Below are 26,244 nucleotides of genomic sequence, written 5' to 3' on the forward strand. Positions count from 1 at the left end.
TCACAGGGACATTCACACACACACCCATAGACTGTGATAAGGGAGACCATCTGAGGGGACACAGATGGCCTCGTGGACCCACAGGTATAACCGGACACACACTCACCCGGACACTCACAGGGGCACTCACACTCACACACTCACACACAGACACACATCCATCGACACAAACTGTGATAAGGGAGACCATCTGAGGAGACACAGATGGCCTCCTGGACCCACAGGTCCCACAGATAAATATATCAATATTTAATTTATTATTTATTATTAAATTTTAATGAATAAATAAATCAAATAAATTTTTTTTTAATAAATTATTATTTTATTAAATTATTAAATAATTATTTTAATAAATAAATAAATTAAATTAAATTAATAAATATTTTTTATTTAATTTATATATATGACAGATTTTTTAAATATATATATATAATATATATATATATATATATATATATATATATATATATATATATATATATATATATATATATATATATATATATATATATATATATATATATATATATATATATATATATATATGTCGTACCTAGTAGCCAGAACTCACTTCTCAGCCTACTATGCAAGGCCCAATTTGCCTAATAAGCCAAGTTTTCATGAATTATTTGTTTTTCGACTATGTAACCTACCTAACCTAACCTAACTTTTTCGGCTACCTAACCTAACCTAACCTATATAGGTTAGGTTAGGTTAGGTAGGGTTGGTTAGGTTCGGTCATATATCTTCGTTAATTTTAACTCAAATAAAAAAAAATGACCTCATACATAATGAAATGGGTAGTTTTATCATTTCATAAGAAAAAAATTAGAGAAAATATATTAATTCAGGAAAACTTGGCTTATTAGACAAATCGGGCCATGCAGGCTGAGAAGTGCGTTCTGGCTACTAGGTACGACATATATATATATATATATATATATATATATATATATATATATATATATATATATATATATATATATATATATATATATATATGTATATATATATATATATATATATATATATATATATATATATATATATATATATATATATATATATATATATATGTATATATATATATATATATATATATATATATATATATATATATATATATATATATATATATATATATATATATATATATATATATATATATATATATATATGTCGTACCTAGTAGCCAGAACGCACTTCTCAGCACTTGCAAGGCCCGATTTGCCTAATAAGCCAAGTTTTCATGAAATAATGTTTTTTCGACTACCTAACCTACCTAACCTAACCTAACTTAACTTTTTCGGCTACCTAACCTAACTTAACCTATAAAGATTGGTTAGGTTAGGTTAGGTAGGGTTGGTTAGGTTAGGTCATATATCTACGGTAATTTTAACTCCATTAAAAAAAAAATTAACCTCATAAATAATGAAATGGGTAACTTTATCATTTATTAAGAAAAAAATTAAGAAAATATAATATTCAGGAAAACTTGGCTTAAGGCTTAAGTGAGTGATGCAGAGGCTTAAGGGAGGGATGCAGAGGTTCAAGAGAGTGATGCAGAGGCTTAAGAGATGCATGCAGAGGCTCAAGAGAATGATGCAGAGGCTCAAGAGAGTGCTGCAGATGCTCAAGAGAGGGATGCTGAGGCTCCAGAGAGGGATGCATAGGCTCAAGAGAGTGATTCAGAGGCTTAAGAGAGAGATGCAAAGGCTTAAGAGAGTGATGCAGAGGTTCAAGAGAGTAATGCAGAGGCTCAAGAGAATGATGTAGAGGTTTAGGAGAGGGATGCAAAGGCTCAAGAGAATGATGCAGAGGCTCAAGAGAGTGATACAGTGGATTAAGAGAGGGATGCAGAGGCTTTCGAGAGTGATGCAGAGGATCAAGAGAGGGAAGCAAAGGCATAAGAGAGTGATGCAGAGGACGAAGAGAGTGATACAGAGGCTTAAGAGAGTTAAGCAGAGGCTGAAGAGAGTGTTGCAGAGGCTTAAGAGAGTGATGCAGAGGCTCAACAGAGGGATGCTGAAGCTCAAGAGAGTGACGCAGACGCCTAATAGTCGGATGCAGAGGCTCAAGAGAGTGATGTAGAGGCTCAAGAGAGTGATGCAGATGCTCAATAGAGTGATGCAGAGGATCAAGAGAGGGAAGCAGAGGCATAAGAGAGTGATGCAGAGGCCGAAGAGAGTGATGCAGAGGCTTAAGAGAGTTATGCAGAGGCTGAAGAGAGTGTTGCAGAGGCTTAAGAGAGTGATGCAGAGGCTCAAGAGAGGGATGTAGAGGCTCAAGAGAGTGACGCAGACGCTTAATAGACGGATGCAGAGGCTCAAGAGAGTGATGCAGAGGCTTAAGAGAGGGATACAGAGGCTCAAGAGAATGATGCAAAGGCTCAAGAGAGTGCTGCAGAGGATCAAGAGAGGGATGCAGAGGCTCTAGAGCGTGATGCAGAGGCTCAAGAGAGTGATGCAGAGGCTCAAGAGAGTGATGCAGACGATAAAGAGAGTGATGCAGAGGCTCAAGAGAGTGATGCAGAGGATCTAGAGAGGGAAGCAGATGCTTAAGAGAGTGATGCAGAGGCTGAAGAGAGTGATGCAGAGGCTCTTGAGAGTGATCCCTCTCTTTAGCCTCGGCATCATTCTCCTAAGCCTCTCCATCCCTCACTTGAGCCTCAGCATCCCTATCATGAGCCTCTGCATCCTTCTCTTGAGCCTTTGCATCACTCTTTTAAGCCTCTGCATCCCTCTCTTGAGCCTTTGCATCACTCTTTTGAGTCTGCATCCCTCTCTTAACCCTCTGCATCCCCCTGTCTTGAGCCTCTGCATCACTCTCTTGAGTCTCTTCATCCCTCTCTTAAGCCTCTGCATCATTCTCTTGAGCCTCTGCATTACTCTTTTGAGCCTCTGCATCTCTCTCTTCAGCCTCTGCATCACTCTCTTGAGCCTCTGCATCCCTCTCTGGAGCCTCAGCATCCCTCTCTTGAGCATCTGCAACACTCTCTTGAGCCTCTGCATCACTCTCTTAAGCCTCTGCATCCCTCGCTTGATCCTCTGCATCACTCTCTTGAGCCTCTGCATCATTCTCTTGATCTTCTGAATGCCTCTCTTAAGCCTCTACATCATTCTCTTGAGCCTCTGCATCACTGTCTTGAGCCTCTGCATCACTCTCTTAAGCCTGTGCCTTTCTCTCTTGAGCCTCTGCATCACTCTCTTGAGCCTCTGCATCCCTCTCTGGAGCCTCAGCATCCCTCTCTTGAGCCTTTTGCAGCACTCTCTTGAGCCTCGGCATCATTCTCTTGAGCCTCTGCAACCCACTCTTGAGCCTCTGCATCACTCTCTTGAGCCTCTGCATCTGTCTATTAAGCGTCTGCGTCACTCTCTTGAGCCTCTGCATCCCTCTTTTGAGCCTCTGCATCACTCTCTTAAGCCTCTTCAACACTCTCTTCAGCCTCTGCATCACTCTCTTAAGCCTCTGCATCACTCTCTTCGGCATCTGCATCACTCTCTTAAGCCTCTGCTTCCCTCTCTTGATCCTCTGCATCACTCGCTTGAGCCTCTGCATCACTCTCTTGAGCCTCTACATCACTCTTATAAGTCTCTGCATCCCTCTCTTAATCCACTGCATCACTCTCTTGAGCCTCTGCATCATTCTCTTGCGCCTCTGCATCCCTCTCTTAAGCCTCTACATCATTCTCTTGAGCCTCTGCATTACTCTCTTGAGCCTCTGCATCACTCTCTTAAGCCTCTGCATCTCTCTCTTCAGCCTCTGCATCACTCTCCTGAGCCTCTGCATCCCTCTCTGGAGCCTCAGCATCCCTCTCTTGAGCATCTGCAGCACTCTCTTGAGCCTCTGCATCCATCTCTTAAGCTTCTGCATCACTCCCTTGAGCCTCTGCATCCCTCTCTTACGCCTCTGCATCACTCACTTAAGCCTCTGCATCATTCTCTTCAGCCTCTACATCACTCTCTCGAGCCTCTGCATCACTCTCCTGAGCCTCTGCATCACTGTTTTAAGCCTATGCATCATTCTTTTCAGCCTCTGCATCCCTCTTTTAAGCCTCTGTATCACTCTCTTGAGCCTCTGCATCACTCTCTTCAGCCCCTGCATCCCTCTCTTAAGCCTCTGCATCATTCTCTTCAGCCTCTACATCCCTTTCTTAAGCCTCTGCATCACTCTCTTGAGCCTCTGCATCATTCTCTTGAGCCTCTACATCCCTCTCTTGAGCCTTTGCATCCCTCTCTTGAGCCTCTTCATCACTCTCTCTTGAGGCTTTGCATCACACTCTTGAGCCTCTGCATCCCTCTCTTAAGCCTCTGCAACACTCTCTTCAGCCTCTGCATCGCTCTCTTATGCCTCTGCATCCCTCTCTTGAGCCTCTGCATCTCTCTCTTCAGCCTCTGCATCACTCTCTTGAGCCTGCATCCCTCTCTGGAGCCTTTGCATCCCTCTCTTGAGCCTCTTCATCATTCTCTTGAGGCTTTGCATCACTCTCTTGAGCCTCTGCATCCCTCTCTTAAGCCTCTGCAACACTCTCTTCAGCCTCTGCATCACTCTCTTAAGCCTCTGCATCCCTCTCTTGAGCATCTGCATCACTCTCTTGAGTGATGCAGATGCAGACGGCGATATGACCTATCGCCGCTCTCAGTAATTGGCATATTTTTTGTATAAAAAGTCATAATTTCAAACTGCGAATACGTGCAGAAAGCCAGAATTTGGCTCCAAAATATGGCTCAAGCGTCGAATTTGGGATGTTTGGGATATTTTGAAAACTGCAGTGAGGGTTTGGGCAAAATGTGATACATCGCCGCTTTCAGTAATTGGCATATTTTCGGTATAAAATGTCGTAGTTTCAAACTGTGAATGCGTGCAGAGAGCCAGAATTTTGCTCCAAAATATTGCTCAAGGTCAAATTTGTGATGTTTGGGATATTTTGAAAACTGCAGGGGGGGGGGGGGGGTTCGGCAAAATGTGACCCATAGCAAATCTCAGAAATTGGCACATTTTCGGTATAAAAAGTCGTAATTTCAAACTGCGAATACGTGCACAGAGCCAGAATTTGGCTCCAAAATATGGCTCAAGCGTCGAATTTGGGATGTTTGGGATATTTTGAAAACTGCAGGGAGGGTTTGGGCAATATGTGATTAATCGCCGCTTTTAGTAATACGCATATTTTCGGTATAAAAAGTCGTAATTTCAAACGGCTGTTACGTGCAGAGAGCCAGAATTTGCCTCGAAAATATAGTTCAAGCGTCGAATTTCGGATGTTTGGGATATTTTAAAAACCGCAGGGAGGATTTGGGCAAAATGTGATCCATCGCCGCTTTCAGTAATTGCCATATTTTCTGTATAAAAAGTCGTAATTTCAATCTGCGAATACGTGCCGAGAGCCAGAATTTTGCTCCAAAATATGGCTCAAGGGTCGCATTTGAGATGTTTGGGATATTTTGAAAACTGCAGGTTGGTTTGGGCAAAATGTGACCCATCGCCGCTCTCAGTAATTGGCATATTTTTTGTATAAAAAGTCGTAATTTCAAACTTTTAATACGGGAAGATAGCCAGAATTTGGCTCCAAAATATGGCTCAAGCGTCCAATTTTTTATGTTTGTGATCTTTTGAAAACTGCTGGGGGGGTTTGGGCAAAATGTGACCCATCGCTGTTCCCAGTAATTGGAATATATTCGGTATAAAAAATCGTAATTTCTAACTGCGAATACGTGCAGAGAGCGAGAATTTTTGCTCCAAAATATTGGTCAAGCGTCGAATTTGAGACGTTTAGGATTTTTTGAAAAATGCAGGAAGGGTTTGGGCAAAATGTGACCCATCGCCGCTTTCAGTAATTGGAATATATTGTTTGGGCCGATTTGCCTAATAAGCCAAGTTTTCATGAATTAATTGTTTTTCGACTACCTAACCTACCTAACCTAACCTAACCTAACTTTTTCGTCTACCTAACCTAACCTAACCTATAAAGATAGGTTAGGTTAGGTTAGGTAGGGCTGGTTAGGTTCGGTCATATATCTACGGTAATTTTAACTTCAATAAAAAAAAATTGAACTCATACATAATGAAATGGCTATTTTCGGTTGAGCTCTGCTCTTTCGGCCCGCCTCTCAACTGTCAATTAATCAATTATTACACAAAAAATGTGACAATAATGGGAAACTATGTCATTCAAACGTGTAAATGTTAACCATATAAATTACAGTAACATTAATCGCGCGCACACGTACATATGTCAATCAATTTTCATAAATAAACATTCACTAATATAAACCTTTAAAATGGATCACATACAGATTATTACCGTACACATGTCAGTTCAATTACAGGAACACATAAACACACATAGCTTCACGTGTCTGTCGGTCTTGACAATAGTACACATCAATACCCACACAAAACAGTCCACAATCAATTAATGTGTATGAGTGTGTGTGAGTGTGTATTTATTTTCTCCTTGTATTTACTATATGTATCTGCAGAATCGAGTTATTAGCTCTTGGACCCCGCCTATCATATATATGTATTTTTCCTTATTTATATCTACTACATCTATTTCTCTCTAACACAAAACACACACACACACACACACACACACACACACACACACACACACACACACACACAAACTGGAGGCCTACCGTCTAAACGGAAAGAGTTCGTTGGTTATAATCCTTATGGTCCCCGATCGAATCCCAGTTGATGCAACAGCAAATCGACATATTCTTTAACCTGATTCGCCTGTTGACCGGCTCCCCTCCGACCGGGGAGCCGGTCCGCCGAGCGGACTTCGCACTGGACTTGTGATCCTGTAAAGTACTATTTTTCATCAAAAAAATACGCAAACATCCCAAATTCGACACCTGAGCCATATTTTGGAGCCAAATTCTGGCTCTCTGCGCGTATTCCCAGTTTGAAATTCCGACTTTTTATACCAAAATTATGTCAGTTACTGAGAGCGGCGGTGGGTCACATTTTGCCCAAACTCCCTGCAGTTTTCAAAATATCCTAAACATCCCAAATTCGACGCCAGAGCCACATTTTGGAGCCAAAATCAGGCTCTCTGCACGTATTCGCAGTTTGAAATTCCGAATTTTTATGCCGAATATATGCCAATTACTGAGAGCGGCGGAGGGTCACACTTTGCCCAAACACCCCAGCAGTTTTCATAATATTCAAAACATCTCAAATTCGATGCAAGAGCCACATTTTGGAGCCAAAATCTGGCTCTCTGCACGTATTCGCAGTTTGAAATTTCGACTTTTTTACCGAAAATATGCCAATTACTGAAAGCGACGATGTGTCACATTTTGCCCAAACCTCCCAGCAGTTTTCAAAATATCCCAAACATCCCAAATTCGGCGCCAGAGCCACATTTTGGAGTTATAATCTGGCTCTATGCACGTATTCGCAGTTTGAAATTCCGTTTTTTTTATACTGAAAATATGCCAATTACTGAAAGCGGTGGTGGGTCACATTGTGCCAAAACCCCCCGCCCCCCTATCAGTTTTCACAATATCCCAAACATCCCAAATTCAACGCCAGAGCCACATTTTGGAGCCAAAATCTGGATCTCTGCACGTATTCGCAGTTTGAAATTCCTACTTTTTATACCGAAAATATGCCAATTACTGAAAGCGGCGGTGGGTCACATTTTGCCCAGACCCCCTGAAAGTTTTCAAAACATCTCAAACATCCCAAATTTGACGCCAGAGCCACAGTTTGGAGCCAAAATCTGGCTCTTTGTACGTTTTCGATGTTTGAAATTCCGAATTTTTATACCGAAAATATGGGAATTACTGAAAGCGGCGGTGGGTCACATTTTGCCCAAAACTCCCTTCAGTTTTCCTAATATCCCAAACATCCAAAATTCTACACCATCCCTGTTTCACCTGCGCGACTCCCCTGTTCCCCATCCCCATCCCTGTTTCACCTGCACCACTCCCCCTGTTCCCCCTCTTCCTCACTGTTACATCTGTACAGCCGGCAGGCTAACCATAGCCCGTGCTTGTTGCCCCGCTCCTGTGCCAGGTAAGTTACGGGCTAACCATAACCCGTGCTACTTGGAACTTGTTCCGAATAGCTGAATCTATAACAACAACAACAACAACAACCTGTTCAGCACCCCCTGTTCCCCCATCTTTATCAATGTTTCACCCGCACCACTCCCCCTGTTCCCTCTCTTCATTCCACCTCTAAATTCCGTCACCCCCCCCCCCACCACCACCTTTGTACCTCTTCCTTTAACTAAAATCAGGACCAATAAACTACTTTATGTGTTTAATTGAGTTTTTTTCTGAGTACGAAAAAGTCTTCAGCCATCTCAAGCATTATTTTACAATTAACTTTAATTGAATTGGTAGGGGGGGGGGGAGGGGTGATAAGAATAATTAATAATTATTCCTAAATCCTTTAGCTAAGGTCAACACTGACCAACCTATGTCCGTTCCCTACCCCAGACCATTCCTTCTACAAATACATTAATTAAGTAATAATAAGCGTTAAAATATATTAATAAATAAGTTTTAAAATAAATCTGTGTATGGCTGCAACCTGCAGCATGTGGCTTGATTACATATACAGACATTCTCTTGATATATATATTTATATGTATATATATATATATATATATATATATATATATATATATATATATATATATATATATATATATATATATATATATATATATATATATATATATATGTCGTACCTAATAGCCAGAACGCACTTCTCAGCCTACTATTCAAGGCCCGATTTGCCTAATAAGCCAAGTTTTCATGAATTAATGTTTTTTCGTCTACCTAACCTACCTAACCTAACCTAACCTAGCTTTTTTTGGCTACCTAACCTAACCTTACCTATAAATATAGGTTAGGTTAGGTTAGGTAGGGTTGGTTAGGTTCGGTCATATATCTACGTTAATTTTAACTCCAATAAAAAAAAACTGACCTCATACATAGAGAAAAGGGTTGCTTTATCATTTCATAAGAAAAAAATTATAATAAATATATTAATTCAGGAAAACTTGGCTTATTAGGCAAATCGGGCCTTGAATAGTAGGCTGAGAAGTGAGTTCTGGCTACTAGGTACGACATATATATATATATATATATATATATATATATATATATATATATATATATATATATATATATATATTTATATATATATGTATATATATGTATATATATATATATATATATATATATATATATATATATATATATATATATGTCGTACCTAGTAGCCAAAACTCACTTTTCAGCCTACTATTCAAGGCCCGATTTGCCTAATAAGCCAAGTTTTCCTGAATTAATATATTTACTATAATTTTTTTCTTATGAAATGATAAAGCAACCCTTTTCTCTATGTATGAGGTCAATTTTTTTTTATTGGAGTTAAAATTAATGTAGATATATGACCGAACCTAACCAACCCTACCTAACCTAACCTAACCTATATTTATAGGTATGGTTAGGTTAGGTAGCCAAAGAAAGCTAGGTTAGGTTAGGTTAGGTAGGTTAGGTAGACGAAAAAACATTTATTCATGAAAACTTAACTTATTAGGCAAATCGGGCCTTGAATAGTAGGCTGAGAAGTGCGTTCTGGCTATTAGGTACGACATATATATATATATATATATATATATATATATATATATATATATATATATATATATATATATATATATATATATATATATATATGTCGTACCTAGTAGCCAGAACGCACTTCTCGGCCTACTATGCAAGGCCCGATTTGCCTAATAAGCCAAGTTTTCCTGAATATTATATTTTCTTATTTTTTTTTCTTAATAAATGATAAAGTTACCCATTTCATTATTTATGAGGTTAATTTTTTTTTAATGGAGTTAAAATTACCGTAGATATATGACCTAACCTAACCAACCCTACCTAACCTAACCTAACCAATCTTTATAGGTTAAGTTAGGTTAGGTAGCCGAAAAAGTTAAGTTAGGTTAGGTTAGGTAGGTTAGGTAGTCGAAAAAACATTAATTCATGAAAACTTGGCTTATTAGGCAAATCGGGCCTTGCAAGTGCTGAGAAGTGCGTTCTGGCTACTAGGTACGACATATATATATATATATATATATATATATATATATATATATATATATATATATATATATATATATATATATATATATATATATATATATATATGTCGTACTTAGTAGCCAGAACGCACTTCTCAGCCTACTATGCAAGGCCCGATTTGCCTAATAAGCCAAGTTTTCCTGAATTAATATATTTTCTCTAATTTTTTTCTTATGAAATGAGAAAACTACCCATTTCATTATGTATGAGGTCATTTTTTTTTATTTGAGTTAAAATTAACGAAGATATATGACCGAACCTAACCAACCCTACCTAACCTAACCTAACCTATCTTTATAGGTTAGGTTAGGTTAGGTAGCCGAAAAAGTTAGGTTAGGTTAGGTTAGGTAGGTTACATAGTCAAAAAACAAATAATTCATGAAAACTTGGCTTATTAATCAAATTGGGCCTTGCATAGTAGGCTGAGAAGTGAGTTCTGGCTACTAGGTACGACATATATATATATATATATATATATATATATATATATATATATATATATAAATATATATATATATATATATATATATATATATATATATATATATATATATATATATATATATATATATATATATATATATGTATATATATATATATATATATATATATATATATATATATATATATATATATATGTATATATATATATATATATATATATATATATATATATATGTATATATATATATATATATATATATATATATATATATATATATATATATTATATATATATTTAAAAAATCTGTCATATTTATAAATTAAATAATAAATATTTATTAATTTAATTTAATTTATTTATTTATTAAAATAATTATTTAATAATTTAATAAAAAATTAATTTATTAAAAAAAAATTTATTTGATTTATTTATTCATTAAAATTTAATAATAAATAATAAATTAAATATTGATATATTTATCTGTGGGACCTGTGGGTCCAAGAGGCCATCTGTGTCCCCTCAGATGGTCTCCCTTATCACAGTTTGTGTCTATGGATGTGTGTCTGTGTGTGAGTGTGTATATCCCTGTGAGTGTCCGGGTGAGTGTGTGTGAGTGTGAGTGCCCCTGTGAGTGTCCGGGTAAGTGTGTGTCCGGTTATACCTGTGGGTCCACGAGGCCATCTGTGTCCCCTCAGATGGTCTCCCTTATCACAGTCTATGGGTGTGTGTGTGAATGTCCCTGTGAGTGTTCGGGTGAGGGTGTGTGTGTGTGTGTGTGTGTGTGTGTGTGAGTGTCCGGGTTTATGTGAGGTTTGGTTCCTGGAGCAATCCTTTTCCCCCCTCCCCAAATCTCCTCACTTTTTCCCACCGTGGGTTCGAATCCCAGGTGATTAGACCTGCCCTAGGTCCTTGGATCCAAGGTATCCATCCGTGGGCCCAACGGATTTCACCCTTTCACCACTTTCCAAGGGCCAGGTCAATTCCAGCTATCCAGGGAACCTGTCGAAACAGAGGCAGCTACAGGAGGGGACACACAAATATTTGTGCCCTGCAGTTACACCACCGTTCCGACAGGCTCGATCGCAATCTATCCAGATGAGAACACGTTCTCTTCCGACTAGACCACGCTGGAGTCGCTGTATGTCTCAAATTTGGTGCCTTTATTTATAGTTAGTATTTTTGGTGTATTAATTAATTTCTTTTAATTTTGTAATGACTTAGGTAGAGTGATTTAGGGAGTGGGGGGGGGGGCGGGTTGCGTGTGTAGTGGATTGTACGAGATCGTGGTTGGTTAGTATTTATCTAGTTGTGTTCACCTAGTTCTGCTTGCAAGGGTTGAGCTCTGCTCTTTCGGAACTCCTCTCAACTGTCAAATAATCAATTATTACACAAAAAATGTGACAATAATGGGAAACTATGTCATTCAAACGTGTAAATGTTAACCATATAAATTACAGTAACACTAATCGCGCGCACACGTACAAGTCAATCAATTTACATAAATAAACATTCACTAATGTGAACCTTTAAAATGGACACATACAGATTATTACCGTACACATGTCAGTTCAATTACAGGAACAAACACACACAGCTTCACGTGTCTGTCGGTCTTGACAATAGTACACATCAATACCACACAAAACAGTCCATTATCAAATAATGTGTATGTGTGTGTGTGAGTGTGTATGTATTTTCTCCTTGTATTTAGTATATGTATCTGCAGAATCGAGTTATTAGCTCTTGGACCCCGCCTATCATATATATGTATTTTTCCTTATTTATATCTACTACATCTATTTCTCTATAACACAAACACACACACACACATACACACACACACACACACACACAGTTTTCTAAATCCCCTGCAGTTTTCAAAATATTCTAAACATTCCAAATTCGACGCCGGAGCCACATTTTGGAGCCAAAATCAGTCTCTCTGTACGTATTCGCAGTTTCAAATTCCGAATTTTTATACCGAAAATATGCCAATTACTGAAAACGACGATGGGTCACATTTTGCCCAAACACCCCAGCAGTTTTCGCAATATTCAAAACATCTCAAATTCGATGCAAGAGCCACATTTTGGAGCCAAAATCTAGCTCTCTGCACATATTCGCAGTTTGAAATTTCGACCTTTTTACCGAAAATATGCCAATTACTGAAAGCGACGATGAGTCACATTTTGCCCAAACCTCCCATCATTTTTCAAAATATCCCAAACATCCCAAATTCGGCGCCAGAGTCACATTTTGGAGCTATTATTTGTCTCTCTGCACGTATTCGCAGTTTGCAATTCCGTTTTTTTATACCGAAAATATGCCAATTACTGACAGCGGTGGTGGGTCACATTGTGCCCAACCCCTCCCTCCCAGAGCCACATTTTGGAGCCAAAATCTGGATCTCTGCACGTATTCGCAGTTTGAAATTCCGGCTTTTTATACCGAAAATATGCCAATTACTGAAAGCAGCGATGGGTCACATTTTGCCCAAAACCCCCTGCAGTTTTCATAATATCCCGAACGTCCCAAATTCGACACCAGACCCATATTTTGGAGCAATATAAATGGGAATTCAGGAACATTTTAGTTATTTCTAAACAAAACACATTGATTTTTATCATATGAATTGGAAACAACGTTTTCATATGTATTCTTAACGATCAAAATAATACACAACCTCGCTCTATGATTTGATGTAAAAATCCTCGAATTTGGTATTATAGTGACTTTTTTCATGTTTTTCATGTAGAGTGATTTTAGGTTAAAATGTTCGAATTTACTAATATTTTCATAGTACTTCATGTTGTCTCTCTATATGTGATTTGGCCTAGAATCCTCAGAATTTCACATAATATTGTGTTTTTAAGCAAGTTTTCTTGGATTGTTCTTTGTACATAAAATCATCGAACTTAGCAACATTTTCAGCATCCCACTCTTGAGCCTCTGCATCCCTCTCTTAAGCCTCTGCCATTCTCTCTTGAGTCTCTACATCATTCTCTTGAGCCTCTGAATCATTCTCTTGAGCCTCAGCATCCCTCTCTTAAGCCTCTGCATCCCTCTCTTAAGCCTCTGCATCATTCTCTTGAGCCTCTGTATCCGTCTCTTAAGCCTCTGCATCACTCTCTTGAGCCTCTGCATCCCACTTTTAAGAGTCTGCATCACTCTCTTGAGCCTCTGCATCCCTCAATTAAAAGTCTGCATCACTCTCTTGAGCTTCTGCATCCCTGTCTTGAGCCTCTGCATCACTCTCTTCAGCCTCTGCATCACTCTCTTAAGCCTCTGTATCCCTCTCTTGAGCCTCTGCAAAACTCTCTTCAGCCTCTGCATCACTCTCTTAAGCCTCTGAATCCCTCTCTTGAGGCCTCTGCATAACTCTCTCGAGCCTCTGCATCACTCTCTTGATCCTCTGCATCAATCTCGTAAGCCTCTGAATCACTCTCTTGAGCCTCTGCAACCCTCTCTTGAGCCTCTGCATCCCTCTCTTGAGCCTCTGCATCCTTCTCTTAAGCCTCTGCATCCCTCTCTTAAGCCTCTGCATCATTCTCTTGAGCCTCTGTATCCGTCTCTTAAGCCTCTGCATCACTCTCTTGAGCCTCTGCATCCCACTATTAAGAGTCTGCATCATTCTCTTGAGCGTCTGCATCCCTCAATTAAAAGTCTGCATCACTCTCTTGAGCTTCTGCATCCCTCTCTTGAGCCTCTGCATCACTCTCTTCAGCCTCTGCATCACTCTCTTAAGCCTCTGCATCACTTTCTTAAGCCTCTGAATCCCTCTCTTGAGGCCTCTGCATCACTCTCTTAAGCCTCTGAATCCCTCTCTTGAGGCCTCTGCATAACTCTCTCGAGCCTCTGCATCACTCTCTTGATCCTCTGCATCAATCTCGTAAGCCTCTGAATCACTCTCTTGAGCTTCTGCATCCCTCTCTTGAGCCTCTGCATCCCTCTCTTGAGCATTTGCTTCCATCTCTTAAGCCTCTGCATCACTCTCTTAATCCTCTGCATCACTCTCTTCAGACTCTGCATCACTCTGTTAAGCCTCTGCTTCTTTCTCTTGATCCTTTGCATCACACTCTTGAGCATCTGCATCACTCTCTTGATCGTCTGCATCACTCTCTTGAGCCTCTGCATCACTCTCTTGAGCCTGTGCATCACTCTTTTGAGCCTCTGCATCACTCTCTTGAGCCTCTGCATCACTCTCTCTTAAGCCTCTGTGTCCCTCTCTTGATCCTCTGCGTCACTCTTTTGAGCCTCTGCATCATTCTCTTGAGCCTCTGCATCCCTCTCTTAAGCCTCTACATCATTCTCTTGAGCCTATGCATCACATTCTAGAGCCTCTGCATCACTCTCTTAAGCCTCTGGCTTTCTCTCTTGAGCCTCTGCATCACTTTCTTGAGCCTCTGTATCCCTCTCTGGAGCCTCAGCATCCCTCTCTTGAGCCTTTTGCAGCACTCTCTTGAGCCTCTGCATCATTCTCTTGAGCCTTTGCAACCCTCTCTTAAGCCTCTGCATCACTCTCTTGAGCCTCTGCTTCCCTCTGTTAAGCCTCTGCATCACTCTCTTGAGCCTCTGCATCCCTCTCTTGAGCCTCTGCACCACTGTTTAGCCTCTGCATCACTCTCTTCAACCTCTGCATCACTCTCTTGAGCCTCTACATCACTCTCTTAAACCTCTGCATCCCTCTCTTGATCCTCTGCATCACCCTCTTGAGCCTCTGCATCATTCTCTCGAGCCTCTACATCCCCCTCTTAAGCCTCATTCTCTTGAGCCCTTGCATCACTCTCTTGGGCCTCTGCATCACTCTCTTAAGCCTCTACATCCTTCTCTTGAGCCTCTGCATCCCTCTCTTGAGCCTTTGCATCACTCACATAAGCCTCTGCATCCCTCTCTTGAGCCTCTGCGTCACTCTCAAGTGCCTCTGCATCTTTCTCTTGTGCCTCTGCATCCCTCACTTTAGCCTCTGCATCCGTCTCTTGAGCCTCTGCATCCCTCTCTTGAGCCTATTTATCCCTCTCTTGAGCCTCTACATCCCTCTCTTGAACTTCTGCATCCCTCTCTTAAGCCTCTGCAACACTCTCTTGAGCTTCTGCATCCCTCTCTGGAGCCTCTGCATCCCTCTCTTGAGCCTCTGCATCCCATCCGCTCTGCATCCCGGATTAGAGCGGTTTTACGTGTACATCTTCCATTGGTAATATAAACGGAAAATCAGGAACATTTTAGTTATTTCTAATGAAAACACATCAATTTATATCATTTGTATTGGAAACAACATTTTAATATGTCTTTTCTAGGATCTAAATAATACGAAACCTCGCTTTATAATTTGAAGTTAAAATCCTCAAATTTGGTAATATAGTGACTTTTTTCACGTTTTTCATGTAGTGTGATTTTACGTAAATATATTCGTTTATACCAATATTTCGATACTACTTCATGTTTTCTCACGATATGTGATTTGGCCTTCAAATCTCAGAATTTCGCATAATATTGCATTTTAAAGCAAGTTTTCTTGCATTTTGTTTTGTACTAAAAATCATCCAATTTAGCAATATTTTGACGTTTATCATCCCCATTTTCATTAATGTGATAAAACAAAATATCATCGAATTAGGCAATATTTTGCCGTTTTTCCACGTTTTTGTAAATTTTCAGTTTATTCTTATTAGTTCATTAAATATACGATAAAAATGATGCGAACACATAATTGGCTAGAAATTAACCATAAATACTTCATTTTCAACCAACTATTTGTTTCTCGTTATGATAATGTGTAAGATATTTAAAATGGGAGAAGTTCTGTTTTTATTGCATATATCGACGTTTCAGCCAGATTAGAGCGGTTTTACGTGTACATCTTCCATTGGTAATATAAACGGAAAATCAGGAACATTTTAGTTAATTCTAATGAAAACACATCGATTTTTGTCATTTGTATTGGAAACAACATTTTATTGTCTTTTCTGGGATCTAAGTAATAAGAAACCTCGCCTTATAATTTGAAGTTAAAATCCTCATATTTGGTAATATAGTGACTTTTTTCACGTTTTTCATGTAGTGTGATTTTACGTAAATATATTCGTTTTTACCAACATTTCGATACTAATTCATGTTTACTCACGATATGTGATTTGGCCTTCAAATCTCAGAATTTCGCATAATATTGCATTTTAAAGCAAGTTTTCTTACATTTTGTTTTGTACTAAAAATCATCGAATTTAGCAATATTTTGACGTTTATCATCCCCATTTTCCTTTATGTGATTTAAACAAAATATCATCGAATTAGGCAATATTTTGCCGTTTTTCAACGTTTTTGTGAATTTTTAGTTTATTGTTATTAGTTCATTATATATACGATAAAAATGATGCAAACACATAATTGGTTAGAAATTAACATTAAATACCTCATTTTCAATCAACTATTTGTTTCTCGTTCAAATACTGTGTAAGATATTGAAAGGGGAGAAGTTCTGTTTTTATTGCATATATCGACGTTTAAGCCGGATTGGAGCGGTTATACGTGTACATCTTCCATTGGTAATATAAACGGAAAATCAGGAATATTTTAGTTAATTCTAATGAAAACACATCGATTTTTATCCTTTGTATTGGAAACAACATTTTAATATGTCTTTTCTAGGATCTAAATAATACGAAACCTCGCTTTATAATTTGAAGTTGAAATCCTCAAATTAGGTAATATAGGGACTTTTTCACGTTTTTCATGTAGTGTGATTTTACGTAAATATATTCGTTTTTACCAACATTTCGATACTACTTCATGTTTACTCACGATATGTGATTTAGCCTTCAAATCTCAGAATTTCGCATAATATTGCATTTTAAAGCAAGTTTTCTTACATTTTGTTTTGTACTAAAAATCATCGAATTTAGCAATATTTTGACGTTTATCATCCCCATTTTCATTAATGTGATTTAAACAAAATATCATCGAATTAGGCAATATTTTGCCGTTTTTCCACGTTTATGTATATTTTCAGTTTATTGTTATTAGTTCATTATATATACGAAAAAATGATGCAAACACATAATTGGTTAGAAATTAACCATAAATACTTCATTTTCAACCAACTATTTGCTTCTCGTTAAAATACTGTGTTAGATATTGAAAGGGGAGAAGTTCTGTTTTTATTGCATATATCGACGTTTCAGCCGGATTGGAGCGGTTTTACGTGTACATCTTCCATTGGTAATATAAACGGAAAATCAGGAACATTTTAGTTATTTCTAATGAAAACACATCAATTTTTATCATTTGTATTGGAAACAACATTTTAATATGTCTTTTCTAGGATCTAAATAATACGAAACCTCGCTTTATAATTTGAAGTTAAAATCCTCAAATTTGGTAATATAGTGACTTTTTTCACGTTTTTCATGTAGTGTGATTTTACGTAAATATATTCGTTTATACCAATATTTCGATACTACTTCATGTTTTCTCACGATATGTGATTTGGCCTTCAAATCTCAGAATTTCGCATAATATTGCATTTTAAAGCAAGTTTTCTTGCATTTTGTTTTGTACTAAAAATCATCCAATTTAGCAACATTTTGACGTTTATCATCCCCATTTTCCTTTATGTGATTAAAACAAAATATCATCGAATTAGGCAATATTTTTCCGTTTTTCCACATTTTTGTAAATTTTCAGTTTATTGTTATTAGTTCATTATATATACGATAAAAATGATGCAAACACATAATTGGCTAGAAATTAACCATAAATACTTCATTTTCAACCAACTATTTGTTTCTCGTTATGATAATGTGTAAGATATTTAAAATGGGAGAAGTTCTGTTTTTATTGCATATATCGACGTTTCAGCTGGATTAGAGCGGTTTTACGTGTACATCTTCCATTGGTAATATTAACATAAAATCAGTAACATTTTAGTAAATTCTAATGAAAACACATTCATTTTTATCATTTGTATTGGGAACAACATTTTAATATGTCTTTTCTGGGATCAAAGTAATACGAAACCTCGCCTTATAAAATGAAGTTAAAATCCTCATATTTGGTAATATAGTGACTTTTTTCACGTTTTTTATGTAGTGTGATTTTACGTATATATATTCGTTTTTACCAACATTTCGATACTACTTCATGTTTACTCACGATATGTGATTTGGCCTTCAAATCTCAGAATTTCGCATAATATTGCATTTTAAAGCAAGTTTTCTTACATTTTGTTTTGTACTAAAAATCATCGAATTTAGCAATATTTTGACGTTTATCATCCCCATTTTCATTTATATGATTTAAACAAAATATCATCGAATTAGGCAATATTTTGCCGTTTTTCCACGTTTATGTAAATTTTCAGTTTATTGTTATTAGTTCATTATATATACGATAAAAATGATGCAAACACATAATTGGTTAGAAATTAACCATAAATACTTCATTTTTAACCAACTATTTGTTTCTCGTTAAAATACTGTGTAAGATATTGAAAGGGGAGAAGTTCTGTTTTTATTGCATATATCGACGTTTCAGCCGGCTTCGAGCGGTTTTACGTGTACATCTTCCATTGGTAATATAAACGAAAAATCAGGAACATTTTAGTTAATTCTAATGAAAACACATCGATTTTTATCATTTGTATTGGAAACAACATTTTAATATGTCTTTTGTAGGATCTAAATAATACGAAACCTCGCTTTATAATTTGAAGTGAAAATCCTCAAATTTAGTAATATAGGGACTTTTTTCACGTTTTTCATGTAGTGTGATTTAACGTAAATATATTCGTTTATACCAATATTTCGATACTACTTCATGTTTTCTCACGATATGTGATTTGGCCTTCAAATCTCAGAATTTCGCATAATATTGCATTTTAAAGCAAGTTTTCTTGCATTTTGTTTTGTATTAAAAATCATCGAATTTAGCAATATTTTGACGTTTATCATCCCCCCTTTTCCTTTATGTGATTTAAACAAAATATCGTCGAATTAGGCAATATTTTGCCGTTTTTCCACGTTTATGTAAATTTTCAGTTTATTGTTATTAGTTCATTATATATACGATAAAAATGATGCAAACACATAATTGGTTAGAAATTAACCATAAATACTTCATTTTCAACCAACTATTTGTTTCTCGTTATGATAATGTGTAAGATATTTAAAATGGGAGAAGTTCTGTTTTTATTGCATATATCGACGTTTCAGCTGGATTAGAGCGGTTTTACGTGTGCATCTTCCATTGGTAATATTAACATAAAATCAGTAACATTTTAGTAAATTCTAATGAAAACACATTCATTTTTATCATTTGTATTGGGAACAACATTTTAATATGTCTTTTCTGGGATCAAAGTAATACGAAACCTCGCCTTATAAAATGAAGTTAAAATCCTCATATTTGGTAATATAGTGACTTTTTTCACGTTTTTTATGTAGTGTGATTTTACGTATATATATTCGTTTTTACCAACATTTCGATACTACTTCATGTTTACTCACGATATGTGATTTGGCCTTCAAATCTCAGAATTTCGCATAATATTGCATTTTAAAGCAAGTTTTCTTACATTTTGTTTTGTACTAAAAATCATCGAATTTAGCAATATTTTGACGTTTATCATCCCCATTTTCATTTATATGATTTAAACAAAATATCATCGAATTAGGCAATATTTTGCCGTTTTTCCACGTTTATGTAAATTTTCAGTTTATTGTTATTAGTTCATTATATATACGATAAAAATGATGCTAACACATAATTGGTTAGAAATTAACCATAAATACTTCATTTTTAACCAACTATTTGTTTCTCGTTAAAATACTGTGTAAGATATTGAAAGGGGAGAAGTTCTGTTTTTATTGCATATATCGACGTTTCAGCCGGCTTCGAGCGGTTTTACGTGTACATCTTCCATTGGTAATATAAACGAAAAATCAGGAACATTTTAGTTAATTCTAATGAAAACACATCGATTTTTATCATTTGTATTGGAAACAACATTTTAATATGTCTTTTGTAGGATCTAAATAATACGAAACCTCGCTTTATAATTTGAAGTGAAAATCCTCAAATTTAGTAATATAGGGACTTTTTTCACGTTTTTCATGTAGTGTGATTTAACGTAAATATATTCGTTTATACCAATATTTCGATACTACTTCATGTTTTCTCACGATATGTGATTTGGCCTTCAAATCTCAGAATTTCGCATAATATTGCATTTTAAAGCAAGTTTTCTTGCATTTTGTTTTGTATTAAAAATCATCGAATTTAGCAATATTTTGACGTTTATCATCCCCCCTTTTCCTTTATGTGATTTAAACAAAATATCGTCGAATTAGGCAATATTTTGCCGTTTTTTCCACGTTTATGTAAATTTTCAGTTTATTGTTATTAGTTCATTATATATACGATAAAAATGATGCAAACACATAATTGGTTAGAAATTAACCATAAATTCTTCATTTTCAACCAACTATTTGTTTCTCGTTAAAATACTGTGTAAGATATTTAAAGGGGAGAAGTTCTGTTTTTATTGCATATATCGACGTTTCAGCCAGATTAGAGCGGTTTTACGTGTACATCTTCCATTGGTAATATAAACATAAAATCAGGAACATTTTAGTTAATTCTAATGAAAACACATTGATTTATATCATTTGTATTGAAAACAACATTTTAATATGTCTTTTCTGGGATCTAAGTAATACGAAACCTCGCCTTATAATTTGAAGTTAAAATCCTCATATTTGGTAATATAGTGACTTTTTCACGTTTTTCATGTAGTGTGATTTTACGTAAATATATTCTTTTTTACCAATATTTCGATACTACTTCATGTTTTCTCACGATATGTGATTTGGCCTTCATATCTCAGAATTTCGCATAATATTGCATTTTTTAGCAAGTTTGTGTGTGTGTGAGTGTGTATTTATTTTCTCCTTGTATTTAGTATATGTATCTGCAGAATCGAGTTATTTGCTCTCGGACCCTGCCTATCATATATATGTATTTTTCCTTATTTATATCTACTACATCTATTTCTCTCTATCACAAACACACACACACACACACACACACACACACACACACACACACACACACACACACACACACACACACACACACACACACACACACACACACACACACACACACACACACACACACACACACACACACACACACACACACACACACACACAGTTTTCCAAACCCCCTGCAGTTTTCAAAATATTCTAAACATTCCAAATTCGACGCCAGAGCCACATTTTGGAGCCAAAATCAGTCTCTCTGCACGTATTCACAGTTTCAAATTCCGAATTTTTATACCGAAAATATGCCAATTACTGAAAACGACGATGGGTCACATTTTGCCCAAACACCCCAGCAGTTTTCGCAATATTCAAAACATCTCAAATTCGATGCAAGAGCCACATTTTGGAGCCAAAATCTAGCTCTCTGCACATATACGCAGTTTGAAATTTCGACCTTTTTACCGAAAATATGCCAGTTACTGAAAGCGAGGATGAGTCACATTTTGCCCAAACCTCCCATCATTTTTCAAAATATCCCAAACATCCCAAATTCGGCGCCAGAATCACATTTTTGGGCTATAATCTGGCTCTCTGCACGTATTCGCAGTTTGCAATTCGGTTTTTTTATACCGAAAATATGCCAATTACTGAAAGCGGTGGTTGGTCACATTGTGCCCAACCCCCCCTCCCATCAGTTTTCAAAATATCCCAAACATCCCAAATTCGACGCCAGAGCCACATTTTGGAGCCAAAATCTGGATCTCTGCACGTATTCGCAGTTTGAAATTCCGGCTTTTTATACCGAAAATATGCCAATTACTGAAAGCAGCGATGGGTCACATTTTGCCCAAAACCCCCTGCAGTTTTCATAAAATCCCGAACATCCCAAATTCGACACCAGAGCCATATTTTGGAGCAATATAAATGAGAATTCAGGAACATTTTAGTTATTTCTAAACAAAACACATTGATTTTTATCATATGAATTGGAAACAACGTTTTCATATGAATTCTTAACGATCAAAATAATACGCAACCTCGCTCTATGATTTGATGTAAAAATCCTCGAATTTTGTATTATAGTGACTTTTTTCATGTTTTTCATGTAGAGTGATTTTAGGTTAAAATGTTCGAATTTACTAATATTTTCATAGTACTTCATGTTGTCTCTCTATATGTGATTTGGCCTAGAATCCTCAGAATTTCACATAATATTGTGTTTTTAAGCAAGTTTTCTTGGATTGTTCTTTGTACATAAAATCATCGAACTTAGCAACACTTTCAGAGGAAAGGGGGATGATAAACGTCAAAATATTGCTAAATTCGATGATTTTTAGTACAAAACAAAATGTAAGAAAACTTGCTTTAAAATTCAATATTATGCGAAATTCTGAGATTTGAAGGCCAAATCACATATCGTGAGTAAACATGAAGTAGTATCGAAATGTTGGTAAAAACGAATATATTTACGTAAAATCACACTACATGAAAATTTTGAAAAAATTCACTATATTACCAAATATGAGGATTTTAACTTCAAATTATAAGGCGAGGCTAAATTATTGCTTAGATCCCAGAAAAGACAATAAAATTTTGTTTCCAATACAAATGATAAAAATCGATGTGTTTTCATTAGAATTAACTAAAATGTTCCTGATTTTCCGTTTATATTACCAATGGAAGATGTACACGTAAAACCGCTCTAATCTGGCTGAAACGTCGATATATGCAATAAAAACAGAACTTCTCCCCTTTCAATATCTTACACAGTATTTGAACGAGAAACAAATTGTTGATTGATAATGAGGTATTTAAGGTTAATTTCTAACCAATTATGTGTTTGCTTCATTTTTATCGTATATATAAAAAATTAATAACAATAAACTAAAAATTCACAAAAACGTTGAAAAACGGCTAAATATTGCCTAATTCGATGATATTTTGTTTAAATCACATAAAGGAAAAGTGGGATGATAAACGTCAAAATATTGCTAAATTCGATGATTTTTAGTACAAAACAAAATGCAAGAAAACTTGCTTTAAAATGCAATATTATGCGAAATATTGAGATTTGAAGGCCAAATCACATATCGTGAGAAAACGTGAGGTAATATCGAAATATTGGTATAAACGAATATATTTACGTTAAATCACACTACATGAAAAACGTGAAAAAAGTCCCTATATTACCAAATTTGAGGATTTTGACTTCAAATTATAAAGCGAGGTTTCGTATTATTTAGATCCTAGAAAAGACATATTAAAATGTTGTTTCCAATACAAATGATAAAAATCGATGTGTTTTCATTAGAATTAACTAAAATGTTCCTGATTTTCCGTTTATATTACCAATGGAAGATGTACACGTAAAACCGCTCTAATCCAGCTGAAACGTCGATATATGCAATAAAAACAGAACTTCTCCCCTTTCAATATCTTACACAGTATTTTAACGAGAAACAAATAGTTGGTTGAAAATGAAGTATTTATGGTTAATTTCTAACCAATTATGTGTTTGCTTCATTTTTATCGTATATATAAAAAATTAATAACAATAAACTAAAAATTCACAAAAACGTTGAAAAACGGCAAAATATTGCCTAATTCGATGATATTTTGTTTAAATCACATAAAGGAAAAGGGGGATGATAAACGTCAAAATATTGCTAAATTCGATGATTTTTAGTACAAAACAAAATGCAAGAAAACTTGCTTTAAAATGCAATATTATGCGAAATTCTGAGATTTGAAGGCCAAATCACATATCGTGAGAAAACATGAAGTAGTATCGAAATATTGGTATAAACGAATATATTTACGTTAAATCACACTACATGAAAAACGTGAAAAAAGTCCCTATATTACCAAATTTGAGGATTTTAACTTCAAATTATAAAGCGAGGTTTCGTATTATTTAGATCCTAGAAAAGACATATTAAAATGTTGTTTCCAATACAAATGATAAAAATCGATGTGTTTTCATTAGAATTAACTAAAATGTTCCTGATTTTCCGTTTATATTACCAATGGAAGATGTTCACGTAAAACCGCTCCAATCCGGCTGAAACGTCGATATATGCAATAAAAACAGAACTTCTCCCCTTTCAATATCTTACACAGTATTTGAACGAGAAACAAATAGTTGATTGAAAATGAGGTATTTAATGTTAATTTCTAACCAATTATGTGTTTGCTTCATTTTTATCGTATATATAAAAAATTAATAACAATAAACTAAAAATTCACAAAAACGTTGAAAAACGGCAAAATATTGTCCAATTCGATGATATTTTCTTTAAATCACATAAAGGAAAAGGGGGATGATAAACGTCAAAATATTGCTAAATTCGATGAATTTTATTACAAAACAAAATGCAAGAAAACTTGCTTTAAAATGCAATATTATGCGAAATTATGAGATTTGAAGGCCAAATCACATATCGTGAGAAAACATGAAGTAGTATCGAAATATTGGTATAAACGAATATATTTACATTAAATCACACTACATGAAAAACGTGAAAAAAGTCCCTATATTACCAAATTTGAGGATTTTAACTTCAAATTATAAAGCGAGGTTTCGTATTATTTAGTTCCTAGAAAAGACATATTAAAATGTTGTTTCCAATACAAATGATAAAAATCGATGTGTTTTCATTAGAATTAACTAAGATGTTCCTGATTTTCCGTTTATATTACCAATGGAAGATGTACACGTAAAACCGCTCCAATCCGGCTGAAACGTCGATATATGCAATAAAAACAGAACTTCTCCCCTTTCAATATCTTACACAGTATTTTAACGAGAAACAAATAGTTGATTGATAATGAAGTATTTAAGGTTAATTTCTAACCAATTATGTGTTTGCATCATTTTTATCGTATATATAATAAATTAATAACAATAAACTGAAAATTCACAAAAACGTGGAACAACGGCAAAATATTGCCTAATTCGATGATATTATGTTTAATTCCCATAAAAGAAAAGGGGGATGATAAACGTCAAAATATTGCTAAATTTGATGATTTTTAGTACAAAACAAAATGGCTCTGGCGTCGAATTTGGAATGTTTAGAATATTTTGAAAACTGCAGGGGGTTTGGAAAACTGTGTGTGTGTGTGTGTGTGTGTGTGTGTGTGTGTGTGTGTGTGTGTGTGTGTGTGTGTGTGTGTGTGTGTGTGTTTGTGTTAGAGAGAAATAGATGTAGTAGATATAAATAAGGAAAAATACATATATATGATAGGCGGGGTCCAAGAGCTAATTTACTCGATTCTGCAGATACATATACTAAATACAAGGAGAAAATAAATACACACTCACACACACACATACACATTAATTGATAATGGACTGTTTTGTGTGGTATTGATGCGTACTATTGTCAAGACCGACAGACACGTGAAGCTATGTGTGTGTGTGTTCCTGTAATTGAACTGACATGTGTACGGTAATAATCTGTATGTGTCCATTTTAAAGGTTCACATTAGTGAATGTTTATTTATGTAAATTGATTGACTTGTACGTGTGCGCGCGATTAGTGTTACTGTAATTTATATGGTTAACATTTACACGTTTGAATGACATAGTTTCCCATTATTGTCACATTTTTTGTGTAATAATTGATTAATTGACAGTTGAGAG

This window comes from Procambarus clarkii, chromosome 42 (genome assembly GCF_040958095.1).
Source record: "Procambarus clarkii isolate CNS0578487 chromosome 42, FALCON_Pclarkii_2.0, whole genome shotgun sequence".
NCBI classification, from domain to species: Eukaryota; Metazoa; Arthropoda; class Malacostraca; order Decapoda; family Cambaridae; genus Procambarus; species Procambarus clarkii.